The sequence below is a fragment of the Parasteatoda tepidariorum genome, chromosome 1 (assembly GCF_982258835.1).
Source record: "Parasteatoda tepidariorum strain Cologne lab strain chromosome 1, Ptep-v5.0, whole genome shotgun sequence".
NCBI classification, from domain to species: Eukaryota; Metazoa; Arthropoda; class Arachnida; order Araneae; family Theridiidae; genus Parasteatoda; species Parasteatoda tepidariorum.
Window position 1 is genome coordinate 114,995,103 of NC_141755.1, and position 15,099 is coordinate 115,010,201.

Consider the following 15,099-nt stretch of genomic DNA (forward strand, 5'->3'; position numbering starts at 1 on the left):
ATCTTTATTATGTGAGAAATGTAATTAAGCACGTGTAATTCATATTAGTATTTTTAACTAGAATCTAAATACACTCTGAATTTTTACAATTATATCTTAAGTTATTAGTGACCCTCAGCATAATACTTCCTAACTTTTGTACAACTCACCAACAGCAAAAATAGTTCTGCATCATTGTTGTGACATTTTTAATTTATTTTTTAAATTTAAAAATTTCCATGGTGGTAGTCTTATCAAAATTTACCTTGAACATGGATGCTGTTCACAGGAAACTGGAAAGAACTCAATTATATAATAAAGATTTGAAGTTTCCCCTTTCAACAAGCTAGACTACAAGCAACATAACTAGAATGAACTGACAAGAGAAAATAGCTCCTCAACCTCTTGTTTCAACGTTAAGTAAAAAAAACTTTTCGGTTTAAATATAAATAGATTTTTTAATTCTAATCGTATGGAATCCTCGTATTGTGTAGGGCTAAAACACACTAATAATTTCCTTTTTCGCATTTTGTAAAACCTTCATCGCAATAAAAAATTGTGAAATCCGTAGCAGTAACTACCGATAAAAAGATCGAAGGCAAAATCACGTGAATCGGAATCTTCAAAGAAAGATTACTGAGTGTGTGTTTTCATTTCGATAGCTGTAATAAACAATATGAAATTAAAAATAGAGGATTTTAAAAGCTATGTGGAAGTCAATAGTGATAACTAAGCAAAATAATAAATTTCTGCAGAAAATAAAACCAACATTTTTTACTTTCTGCAAGAACTCTGTGACCATGTCACCATGATTCTACCACGGGGTACCTATGTTTATCTAAGTGAAGCCCTTCATTTTTTTTTCCCGCTATTAAAGTTATCAACAGATTATCATGCAAATCATAGGTAAGAAAATAACTGCCTATTGAACATTTAAAAATTAATGAAGTTGGTGGCCGGAAAATGTTCTTATAAAGGGTTAAAACTAAACTACATTAAATCAAAAGTTGTATGTCATAAAGCAAGTTAATATGTAAATTAAAATATATATAATAAATAAAAACATCAAAATGCATTAAAATTGAACTTTCAGAATATAGCGTTTCCTGTATTTAAAAGATTGCAACAGAACATACTCCTTTGTAGATAAAGATCAGGGGTCTGTACAGGCCGAATTTACTAACGTTTAGTGGTACCTTCACAAATTCAACTTCAGGAAAAACGTTAGTTTCACAAATTCAATTTTAGGAAAAACGTTAGTTTCACAAATTCAATTTTAGGAAAAACGGTAGTTTCACAAAATACTTTTTTTGAAATTTTATTTTTGTATCCCTTAAGAAACAATAAATCCATATTTTTGTGTTGATTTTTTTAATATAATTTTTAATTTTTCACAAATTATGTCTAAATTTTCACAAAATCGGTACCTCTCAGAAAAACCTAGACAGACCCCTGAAGATATTGGATGTATTGTGCTTTAGAATGTGTCTCAACATGTTGTACTTATCTCAAGGTACAATTACCTAATGGTTTAATTAAGTCAAAATTTTAGTCATTCTAAGATATCATTATTTTCTCACAACTTAACATTTAAGAATCTTCCCTTCTATTATCAAATAATTCAATTTTAAGTTTTTAAAATAAATAATCTGAAAATAGAATGAATGTAAAATTTTGACTGTTGAAACTTTATGAAAGACAGGAGTCATTCTGTTACTTTTTTATTCCTTTCCAAAGTAGTTCTGTTCTGATATTCTTGTTTTTTATTTTGTTTAGAACATCCCATTTTCTATGAATCTTAAAATAATCAATTTGGATTCTTGATCTAACTAAGAATGATTTGTCATAGCTGCCATCTGTTCAGAATTTTTTGGATTTGTTCCTAATTTTTAAATCCAATCTGAAAATCTGATATTTTTATAAAAAATCTGAATTTTCATAAAATTTTTGATTTTAAACTAATCCTTTTTTCTGATTGCCACAAGCACGCATCCTGTGATTATTGTGCTAGAGTAATTTTTAGTAGTTTTTTATTGGAAAATACTATTCCAATAGCTGTTGCTGATTATTTCACTAAATTATTATTTTTTTAAATTTTTTTTGTAGTATTTAAGCACTTGCATCAGAAATATTTGTTTATGATGCAGATTATTATTTACCTGTGTTTTTGTTAATTTGTAGATAAATAATTATATATTAATAGGTAATGTTTGTTTTTAATCTATTATACCGGCATTCCTAATTATAAAATATTAATATTATAAATTTTCCACAATAGATGGTGTTAATAGTTTTGTTTTACTAATTTACATATTTAAATATATGTCTATTAATGTTATGATTTAATAGTTAAATTTTTGTCTTACTCTCTTAATTAGTGTCCCTAATTTTTGATTCATAAGGTTGGCAGCTATGATTTGTGAAAATTTCATAATTCAAACTTAAGAACTGATCACTAATAATGGTTTTGGCATACAGCCTATCCTGTAGGATTCATTGTTTTACTCTGCTGAGGATTCAATCATTCTATGAAGAAGAAAAAAACCAAAACACATATTTAGGAAAATGAATTTATAGGTCATATGATTATTTGTTGTTTTTAGCAAATACAATATTGTAGGGTGGAGTTTCACAATTAGATCTGGCTCTTCTATTTGATTTTAAAAATACAAATCAATGATGAGAATCGTATCAAAGAATTCTTAAATGGTGATATCGAGAAATGATCTCTCTTTTGCAGATTGGCATATTCTTAGTGTTTTTGTTTTAAAATTATTAAAACTCTACTCTAAAATTGTTTGCTTAGTTCAATTATAATTAAATATTAGTTTCAGGAGATATTAACTGATTGATATTGGCTATTTTTTTAATGCAACAGTACTATAAAAAATTTTAATATATATTGAACGCTAAGAGTTATTGGGAGCTTAATTTCTAAAGTTATATTGGAAACTGTTAAAACTTTCTGATCTAAACAAAGTCATTCTAATTTGACCATATATTAATTTGTAAAGTCTGTAAAAAAATGACAGATAAATAAAAATTATCTTCAAGATAATAAATATTTTAATTGTTCAGTTTTTAAAATGGAAGATTAATTGTGTTTAGTCTCTTTGGAGACAGTACTATAATTAAGTTAGTAAAGAATTAAGCCAAATCAGTTAAAAAAAATTTCAAGGTCTTGATAAAAATAACACTAATTAGTTTTAGTAGTTAGTTTAGTACTGAATTTTTTTCTAATCGGAATATATTTTAAGTGTCATATTTTTTATAGTATATTCAGTTTTTCAAAAAGTCTTGGTATTTATAAACATAATTCTCTTTTTGCACCCACTCATCATACAATAATTTTCATTGAAGTCTTACCTACAATCGTAATATTAGTTTAGATTAAATTTTTTTAAGCTAATGCTACTCTGCAATGTTGATCAATTTCTTATTTTTGTAATAAAATCTATTTGCAATAAACGTTGACATACAATTTTTATTTTTATACTATAAATTTTCTAATATTATTACTCTTTTTTTTTCTCAATATAGTTGTGCCCTCTATTTTGTTTAATCATGCCTCCAAAGGGCTGTTGTAAAATTAAATGGGAGGCACAAGTCCCTGCCCCCCCCCCCTCATTCTGCAAGTCAACCACAAAGCTAATACAATATAGTATTTCTTTATTGTTAGGAACGATTAATGATATAATATAAAAGTGCTGCTTGTTTTATGTCTAAGGGGCCGTTCAAAAAGTATGCACACAAAAATGGAGAAATTTCAAACCCCTCCCCCCCCCTTTGAGTACGTACATTTTATTAGTCTACCCCCCTTTTTCATAAAAATTAAAATAATTATGTTTTAAATAAAATTAAATATTTACTTAAGGAGTGTGCAGGATAAAGTCAAATTTAAATTTGGTGTATGTTTATAAAGTACGTACTTTGTATAATACCTCCCCCCCTCCCCATCGTACAAAACCGTACATAATAGCAAATCCCCTCCCCCCCCCTTCGGGATGTACGTATTTTTTGAACGGCCCCTAAAATAATTTCTTATTTCATATAAACGGTATCCGCGCACCTGGAAAGTCATGAATTTGGCTATTGAACAAAATTTTTCATGAATTCCGAATATCTGAATTTACAACAAAATCCCCACTCAGAGTCATATTTTATTAAAATATAAAAAGTTTTTATCATTCTCATTAAAAATTATGCTGTTCTTACGAAAAATGAAGAAAAAAACATTTCTAGAGTGAAGTATCTTTTAAACTTATGTGATTTCAGAATTATTATTATTCATCTTTTTTTTTTTTTTTTTTTTTATCAATTTAAAATTCTAGCTGAATCAATTGGCAAATTTTTTTAATTCCGAAATGAGAACAGAAAAATCAGGAGTATTTCTTTCTTTTCTGATGAACAAGAAAAGTATCTTTAGAATATAATTCTGCAGAAGGAAAAAAAATTTTTTTTCAGCTATTTTATTGCTTCAACTATTTCTTTACTCTGTTTTTTAAAGTTAAAATCAATAAATATGAAGATGCAGAGTATAACAGTTTTGGTTATACCTATCATTTTAATTAATGTTATTATAATGCTTTTTAAATTTATTATTCTGCTTTTGTCCGAGAAAATAGTAACTTTGTTAAGTCATGAAAAGTTCTTGGAATTAGACGTGGAAAGTCATGAATTTGAAAATCTAAAATGTAGCCAATGTAAAACACAACCAAGAAAATTATTAGTTTTCCTTTTACTCCTCTATACTCCTAGTTAGTACTCCTTTTAGTTTTTTTCAATCATTGTTTAGTAGTGAGTAAGTTATTTTTTTAAATGGAAAAAAAAAAGTTTTTCTTGTTATTTGTATCTATTTAACCTTACACTTATTAATAAATACTGTAAATACTTAACACCATTGTGTAAACCAGTCATGTACTGCTGACATTTTTAATCAAGAACTCATTTTGCTCTCCTGTGTATGCCTTCTTGCGCTATAGGTTTCGTGTTCCCAAATTAAGAGACATTTAAAAGTCCCTAGTTTTAGAAGTTATGATGCAGTTCTAACTGAAAGTTTTACAATAATTTTATGTACTTCCCCACCCAAGAATTTCTGAGGAGTGTTTAATTATTAGTACTGAACATTAATATTTCAAAAGCTGAGATAAATACTGAATTCAACCTAGAAATATTAGAGAATAAGGTTCATTAGTGTTCTCTATTAAAAAAAATTACATCACAAAATATTAAGCCAATTTTTGTACAAAATGAAACAGAATAATAATTAGAAATAATTTGTATTAAGCCAGCTTAATCTAAGTTTTTTTTTTTTTTTTAAATTTATCTAAAGATGTTTTTCATGAAAATCATTTTAATTTTTATTTAAAAGTAAACATGTAGCCAATATGTTGGTTTTTGTTGTTTTCTAATGTATATTGCACCACATTTCATTTTAATTATTCTGGTCATTTCCATGTGTAAATACCTATATTATTGATTGCTTCAATGTTTTTATCTTCATTGTTTGATTCCAAAGCTTTTGTAAATGCTTTTTTGTCTCTGTATTGCTTCATTGTGTAGAAGTTAAAAGGGTTCAGTAAGAGAAGGTATTCTACTTCCTCCATAGTAACCTAAGGAGAATTATGTGATTTCATTTTGTGTCAAATATTAATCAATTCATGATTTTATAAGTTTCAAGTGGGTGAACTAATATTAAGGTTGTAAGTATGATTTCTCAAAGGTACAGGTGTGATTGTATTCCGGGTTTTTCGTATCATCTGCCCAGGTAATTCATAGAAGCCAGGATTAAATTCATAGAAACTAGGAACAGAACATGTGATTTTTTGCAAAATTCCGCGTATCTCAGAACTATTGATTTACGGACTTCAACGAATCAAAACTTATAATCCAACGAAATTTTAACCGGAATTAAAAATTTAAAGTAAGAATTAAGTACTAAAATTTAAATTTTGAAACTTTCTCCAAATCGCGTTAACAAAACAAGTGACTGTTCTGCAATTTTGATATATATATATATTTTTGTTTATTGAATTTTTATCGTTTTTAATATTTGAAACTCCGCTGGAATCCGCTGATATCGTGCTTTATAACATCGCGATCATTTTAATATCGAACATCGATTTTCGTATTTATCCGATTTAAATCATTCATTGTGAATTGTATTCAGGCGATTTAAGAATCTTACATCTCGATTAGTATTCACGAGATTTAAAAATCCAATGTCGCAATTTGTATTTACACGTTTTTGAAATCAATATCGCGATTCCTATTCTTTCAAATTTAAAATCCAATGTCGCTAGTTGTATTCACAGGATCTGAAAATCATGCATCGCGATTCGTATTTCGTGTTACAAAAATCCGGTATTGCGATTTGTATTATCGCCTTCCTAAATCCAATAACGCGATTCATATTCACACGATTTCAAAACCCAATGTACTTTTTTTTGTGATTTCGGGTTCTTGAAATCTGATATTGCGATTCTTGTAAGAATTAAGTTTTTTTCTTAAATTTGTTAGTATAAAAGTGTTTTATTAAAAGGTAATTTAATTATAAATCTTAGTCCAAAAAATTTATATTAAATATGAGTAGTATATAAATTGATATCTTGTTATCATGCTTTTGCTCATAAAATTTTCAGGGTTTTTTTCACCCCTGAAGCTATTAATAGTATATTGAAAAGATTTTTCAAATTATTTACAACCTTAAAAAACGAAATCAAATTCAACAGAACATATTTCAGTGAACAAAATAACACAGAAAATAATGAAAAATATTAATTAGTTACTTGATAAATATTAAAATTGCATTCACATAATTCTTCTTTGGTCAATGTGTATAATATGTAGATCAACAGCAGTAAGTGTTATGCAAAAAAAAAAAATGTCTTTCAAGTGTATAATAAACATAGGCTTCTTTTTATTTAAATCACAATGTTCATGTTTTTTTTCTTTTTCAAAAAGGATAAATTTCTTTTTACAATCTCCTGGTTGTTTTTGTTCAATGTGTGAGTTTTAGTCTTTTTAGATTACTGAAACTTAAACATGCACACCTTTTTGAGTGAAGGACTGGATGCATATTTAGACATGAATTTTCTTCTAAACATTAGTGTTCTAAATTATTTTTTATCAGCTAACTTAGCAATATATTTTAAGAAAATTAATTACTTAGAATTAATGTATCTTGTTTCATTTAAAAATGAAAAAACTGATTTTTTAAAAAAAATTGCCTTTTTATTGAAAAATAGATTTATAATAATATACAGCTGAACCTTGTTGACGTAAACTTCTTTTAACATGAACAAATTTTCAATTTCCCCTCAAACTGTATGCACGTAAATATTACTTTAATGTACTTTTAACCAGTCGTATCTTTTAAGGGGATCTCGAATCTATATGTATAAGATTTGGTCTTTTAAATGCTCTGTTTAAGTGTTGATAATCGCAACATTACAGCAGTGGAATGAAATACAGTTAAAGCCTGCTATAGTAAACCTTCAAGGGACCGAAATTTCGGTTCACTACATCCGTATTGCAAACAATTGGGTATAATATAGCCTACGTCACAGGTTGTGTTGTTCCTACTAAATTTAACCCATGAACGACATTTTCTGCGAGCCTAACTTCAAGGCACAAATAAACAAACGAAGTGTTCGATCGTTTAAATAGCTGCTCGCCAGATTTTATTGCATTATAAAGAAAAGTTATTGAAACTAAATAAACAACTAAAATAAATAACAGCAACTACTAATAACAATAACTAAATAAACAACAACTAAATTCCATTCGTTTAGCATTGCGTCATATGTTGTTCCTACTAAATCGAAGTAGTTGTGTTTTTTTCATATTATACCCAATTGCAAACAATTTTTCCGAACTCCCCCCTTTTATTACACATCATTTAAATAAATGACCCATAAAATGAAATACAAAAATGATTAAAAATCAATATGTAGTAACTAAAAATGTGTTATCTTTTATTTTTATTACTCTTCGTCTTGCATGCAAAAAATTTAGGGTTCTGAAACTGAGATGGAAGAACCAAAATGGCTACATTCCATTCAATAGATGCTTTTAAAAATCGGTACAGTACAGAACCCGTTATCCGGAAATCAGAAAACCGGAACGAAATTCGATAAATTTTCCCGCAATTTTTAAAAAAAAATTTTTTTTTCCTCATAGGATTTTAGGATTTTTCTTTCTTTTTTGAAAGATGTTTACCTTACCATCATTTCAGAAATAATCATTAGTGTATTACCTCATCGTTTTTTCTTATTTTTAAGATTATTTTCAAATATTTTTTTTTTTTTTAGTTGGGTTTAACACTAAAAAAACGGCTTTTTGTAGCGATTCAGAAAACCGGAAAAATCAATTATCCGGAATAGCGATAGTCCCGATCGTTCCGGATAATCGGTTCTCTACTGTATTTGTATTCCATGTAGAAATTTCAAAATTATTAAGAATGAAGAAAAAATATCAATCGAAGACAACAAAAAAAAAGTTCATAATATCCGATTTTCTCTCTTCTTTTGGTTCATTATATCCACAAAAAATAATATTATATGTGTATAATAAGGCAAGGGATTAGGCCCGGATTAAGACCTCTTGAGGCCCTAAGCACTGAAAATATTTTGGTGCCCCCTCTAACAATTAAAAATATATCCATTATTAAGTTACGTGTTAATTCAAAATTAAAAAATTTTTTTAATGAAAATATTTATGCTAATTAAAACAAAACAAAAAAAAATAATATAATCAATTGGAAACTTTTCAATTAATATAAAAAAAAAGCAACTTCTGTATGTGCAAAAAAGCAAGCACAATGAATAACTTATGATCGAAAGTTTGAACTTTTATATACTAAGATTCAAAATACTTTAAATTAGAAAAACAGACGCGTACTTTTTCTAAAAAAAAGCATACATTTTTTTCAATTTGTTCGAATTCTTGACTCTCGAAATAAATAGCCATATCTCGAGAATGTTTTACACTAACTAAAAGCTTTAACACACAATAATAATATTCATTTACCTGAAAATAGTTCCTTGTCAAAAATAATTTTTAAGAAGTATTAATTAATTTATTTATTAAGAGAATAGTCTAAAAAACTTTAAATTGAAAATTTAACAAATGTCATTTTAAATGACAAAATGCAAAATTTAATGTGTACTAAATCAGTCAAATACAACTGAATTATTCAATTTTAAAAAAAGTTATATATTTCACATTTAATTTCTCAAGAACTATTCGACAGATTTCGTTCAAATTTTGTATTTTAGCATTTAAATTGATCTTCTTTAAAATTATATAAAAATTTATATATTTTTAAATTCAAAATTGTTCCGACTATTAATAATAAATAATTAAAAAAAAAACTTTTTTCGTCTGGGAATTATTTTAGGTAAATGAATTTTATTATGAGGTGCAAAAATTTTTCGATTCGTTTCAAAAGTTCTCGAGAGATGGCGAAATGCATGAAAACTGCAATTAAATGAAAGAGCCCAAACTTTTGACATAAAAAAAATTATTGGGACCTTAATTTCTATATAGCGAATACCCTCCATATTTTGAGGGACAAATATCCAACATTATATATGGGTAGAGGAAACACGTTTGCCTGGTTTCATAACTTAAAAAAAAATATTTTCTGCACCAACTAATTAGCATATTTTAAGTTTGGCCCTCAAACCATTTAAATTGAGATCTATTAAGTTAAAATCCGATCATTAAATCAAGAGTTATTCAGGTTTATTCCTTTTTTTATTTTACGCACTGTACGTAATACAACATAACTTTTACAAATAATAATGCTTTTCATTTTTCCTTATGAAACCTAATATATATTAATGATAGGAAGAGAAATGAGGGGAAAAAAAACTTGTGATAAGTAAATTTATAAATGCAACAATTATCTTAAATGATCCCATAAAATCTGCGGATTAAAAATCAGAAAGGAACTTATTTCATAATAACATCTCACTCTAGATTGCATTTTTTGAAAACAGAACTAATTACCTAATAAAATTATTACTATTTTGTTTTATATTTTGGATCCATTATAGCTATCCATTAAATCTTAATTGGACTAGTAAAAGATTAACCTTTTAGAAAAATGATAGAAATCACTTAAGACTACTGCATTAGACCTAAGATTCTCATAAGTGATGAGGTTTGAAAAAGCTGTTTCAGTAAATAAACACTTTGTCCCTCAATATAAGTAAATAAATGCATAATCAAAATACTTTAAATAACTATAAATTCAATAATCAGAGTTTCTTTTACGAATTCAGAACATTCGTGTTTTTATAATACACAACAAAAACATAAATATAGCAACAATGAATATAATATAAAAACTAAACTTAATTAATAACCAGTAAAAAATAACAAACCATCATTTTTAATTTATTCACTTTTTTTTTGGTGTGAATTAACGATATTTTTTATTCCTGTATGCATACGCGTACATAATACCCCATAAGTTTTATAGAAAATAATTTTAGGTTTGTTAAAATATAATCCTTCGAAGCATAAACAGAAGTATTGTATGTAGATTTATTATATTAATAATATATTAATATCTTTTTTGTTTTTTGGTGTGTGTTAAAACGATATTTTTTATTCTTGTATGCATACGCGTACATAATACCCACCTAAGTCTAATAGAAAATAATTTTAAATTTGGAAAAACATAATCCTTAGAAACAAACAGAAGTATTGTATGTAAATTTATTAAACCAGCAATTATCTTAAACCAACCGAAATCTACTTTGCCTACTAAAATTTTATGTACTAAATATTTTACATATTCTTTACAACATTTAAAGGCAAATTCGAAGAAATAAATCGAAATAAAATTTGTGTATTATTACTTAATTTTTTTATTTTAAATCGAACAACTATTTTAATTATTAAGTCATAGAATGAAATTTATTTCGATAAGATCAATCATATAAAAAAATTTAATTACTTCTTAAAACTTATGATATGGCATCCCCTCATAAAAAAATATGTCACATTGTATTTTTAATAAAAACTTGAAATTTGTTTTCATTACTTTTGAGTATTATTCTGTAATAGATTGCTTAAAATGTAAAATATATATATATATATATATATATATATATATATATATATATATATATATATATATATATATATATACATATATATATAATATAAATTATTTTTAATAATTGTAATTATAATTTTACATTTAAGTTCAATTAAATTTTTATTATTAAAATATAATAATGCCTTAGAAAAATTAAACTCTTCATTTATATTGATTTAGATATAATCAATATTGATCGATAAATAATAATTATTTGAAGGGTTTAGCTATTACCTGAAGCAATATAAACTTCACAGTATTACAGCAGGCCTTCAAAAGCAATAATTTAGAATAATGTTTTAGAACAATATGCTTTTTCCGTGCATTTACGTTAGGATCTTACCATTTATTTTTTTTTCTTTTCATGAAATTTATTTTTACTCTTCTCATATTTCTGTAAAAATTTCATGATAATTTTTAGAATCACAAAGAATAGTTTTATCTGTTCCTTATAATAATTTTTATTTACAAGAAACGACTTTATTAAAATTATCGGTACTATAATTTCATATAGCCTATTGAAATATTAACTATTTTAAGTATTAAAATTATGAAATTTAATTGCGAATTGCAAATAAACTTTTAAAGAAAGAAAAGGTTGTTAGTTATTTTACATCCGAAGACATGCCATCACAATTTTGATCCTCTGCAGAGGGGATGGCACCCCCGCTTCGGTAACCCGACGACCTGCACTCGAAGTCGAGCACTTTACTGTAGAACAGTATAACGAGGACCAATACCGCACACTCTCGGGCCCTACGCAGTCTGATCCAAATGGTCACCCTTCCGCACACTGACCGTAGCCAGTGATGCTTGACTTCGGTGATCTGCTGGGAACCGTGTCTTAACGATCAGTCCACTGCGGGACACACATACTTTATATGAATATACGTATAATGTATATATGTATCTATGTAAATGTGGGTATATTTGTACTCCCGTATGTTTGTACGTATATACACAATTTATGTTCAATATATGTACTCATGTATTCATGTGCTATGTAATAACGATGTATGCATTTATGTATAAACAGGGCGCAAGAAAGGGAAACCCCTGAAAATATTTTATCTATTGATCGGACTTCAATGTATATATTACAACTCGATCTTAGTTGTTTGAATGTCTAACTTTATGAGGAATTTAGCTCCTAGACCCTTAAAACAGGAGAAGCACCTGCCATCTGCAAAATATGGTATCAACAGTTTATGAAGGAGAACGGTAGAAAGTTTGAATCACTTAATGTTAAAATTCCTTTTTGCAAAGTTCGCCTCGTATAACTTTTAAAGCAAATTTAAAATTTGAATGAAATCAATCGAAGAGTTCTTCAGAAATCGAATTTTACGTAAATAACTTTTTTTTAAATTGGACTAATTGGAAACTAGTAGTCCGATTTCATTCAAATTTCTCATTTTGCCTTTAAAATTACTTTCTTAAAAATTATGAAATTTTTTTTCTATATTTTGCAATGAAAAGTGTTTTTGACAATTAGCAAATAAAATAAAAAATAATATTTATTTAAGGTTATTTTTTGCATAGAATTATCTTTGGATGAACGAATCTTATAATAGTGTGTAAAAACTTCATGATTCGCTTAAAAAAGTTTTTCAAATCTACCGAAATGCTCAAAAAGTTTTGTTAACATTAAGAGATCCAAACATTCAATCGCTCTCCTGCCTCAACAACTTTGGCAATATTTTCAAGCTGGAAAACTTTTAAAATATTGACTACCTTCCATATGTTGAGGATCAAAAATTCAAATCCATCGGAGAAGAAAAAAATCGTTTTTTTTTTTTTTTTTTTTTTTTTTTTTTTTTTCTGGTTTTGTAACTTAAAATATCGTTTGTATAAATTAATTAGCATGTACAAGATTATGTCCTCGAACAAAATAAAATTGAGACTCAAGGCGTAAAAAATTTACATATCAGATTGAAAGTTATTTAAGCCGAGTAATTTTGCTTCGCACTATACATAAATATGAAGTCGAATCAATAGATAAACTACATTCAAGTTCCGAAAATTTTGTTGTAGAAGTAATCCATCAATTAGTACCCATGAGCCGCTACAATCGATCACGTGATTTTCCATGTTGAACCCGAACTATCGTTTAAAACAAACTGAACTAGGGTGTCTTAGAACTGGTCACAAAAATTTTTATGGATATTATTCGAAACTTGACAGTATTCGACGATTTTTGATCAATTATAGAGATCAAATTTCTCAAATGAATTCCAATTTCAAAATGAATCACAATTATTCCTATAAGCAATCAATTCTACTTATGGTGATTAAAAAACGAATAAAACATATATTATCCTGTCTTGAAATCAAAATTGCTTAAGCTAATCGGAAAGTTACCGAAATTACAAGTACAATCTTCTAGCCATAGATACACTCGAAAGTGGGTTAAGAAAATATTATAAATGCTACGTTTGGCAAAAATCAGAATCAAATTATAGTAATACGCAGTTTCTATTTTAAAATCTTGATAAGTAGTCTGGAGCCTCATAAAACTTTTTAATATGGAAAAATCTTCAATTTCTGAAATATTATTTTTATTTGTTGAGCTATATTTTGGTATTAATGTAAATCTAACTAACGTTAGTGCTAATTTCCATTTTTTAAAAACTATAAATGTATTGTAAAGCTATTTACTTGAATCTATCGGCAACTCATACATCCAAAAATATAATAATAATAATAATTAAGGTAAAATAGTAATAACAGTAATAAATTAAAATATTGATAATTAAATTTAAATTATAGTTTCAGTGTTTACGTGAAACTTACTGAAATTAAGAAGGGAGCATAATAGCCGTTTAATGTCCTTTGGGTAAGGCCGTTCCAAGCATAAATTTAAGTTTTAAATTGAGTTAATATTAATTGATAATCTTAAAAAAAACAAATAACAATGCGTAAATTAAATACTTAATAAGGCAAATGAAATGCAATTAAACCTTGCTCCTACTTTCTATATCAAAACAAGGAAATATCTTAAACGTGGAACCAGGGCCGGATTTAAGCTTGGTGGGGCCCTAAGCTACTGAAAATGATGGGGCCCTTATAAGTTCAATTACATTTCTATACACCTAAAGTTAACTGTCATTATTTTTTATTGTTGAGTATTAACATTATATCATTAAAAAATTTGACAATATTACTTTATTGTTAAATATATTAATTGTGACGAGACTATTATGTAGAACTTTTCTTTTATTGCACATATTTTTTGAACGAGGGAAAAAAGTTACAAAAGAAACACATTTTAAGCACAGAGTAAAAATGTGGCGTGCTGGGCCACTATATATTTAACAGAGTTTCTTTCTTATATTCACTTTGAATATATTTAATTTGCAATTTTTAATGATTTTTTCGGAAATTTTTTTCTCAATTGTTTTTTTTTTTTTTTACGTTACAAAATCTATAAGACTTAGAAATATGAAATTTTGAAAGTGCGTAGAAAATATGCAAAGAGTTAGAAAAACAAGAAAATACAATTTGATTATTAGTTTTATTTTTTTTTATAACCGCCGTTGAACAACCGATCCAATTTCGAGTTACGACTACTAAATTGTAACTTTGAAACCAATCCAGAAGACAAGGGAACTGCCAGATTAGTACCCAGGGGTATTTATTTGCTGTGAGAACTCGAAGAAATTTGTGATCCCGACAGATTTAACATGCACCAGTCACCATTTTATACATGGGTATTCTTCTTCCGGCTGGATTCAAACTCCCATTCTCACGAACACGAGTCCAACGCCCTATCAACCAGGCTATCCCGGCTAAATTTATTAGTTTATTTTATAACCGTCGTTAAACAGTCAACCCAATTTCGAGTTTATGACTACTAATATTCAACTCCGTAGCCTTGTCGTTTTGAACCCAATTCAGCAGTCCCTGGAGCAGGTGAGGGCCGTTATATTAATACTGTTTGTAAAAATAAAAAGACCATTTCGTAAGCTGATATTATTTAATTGATGTTTATATTGAAAATATTTCTTCAT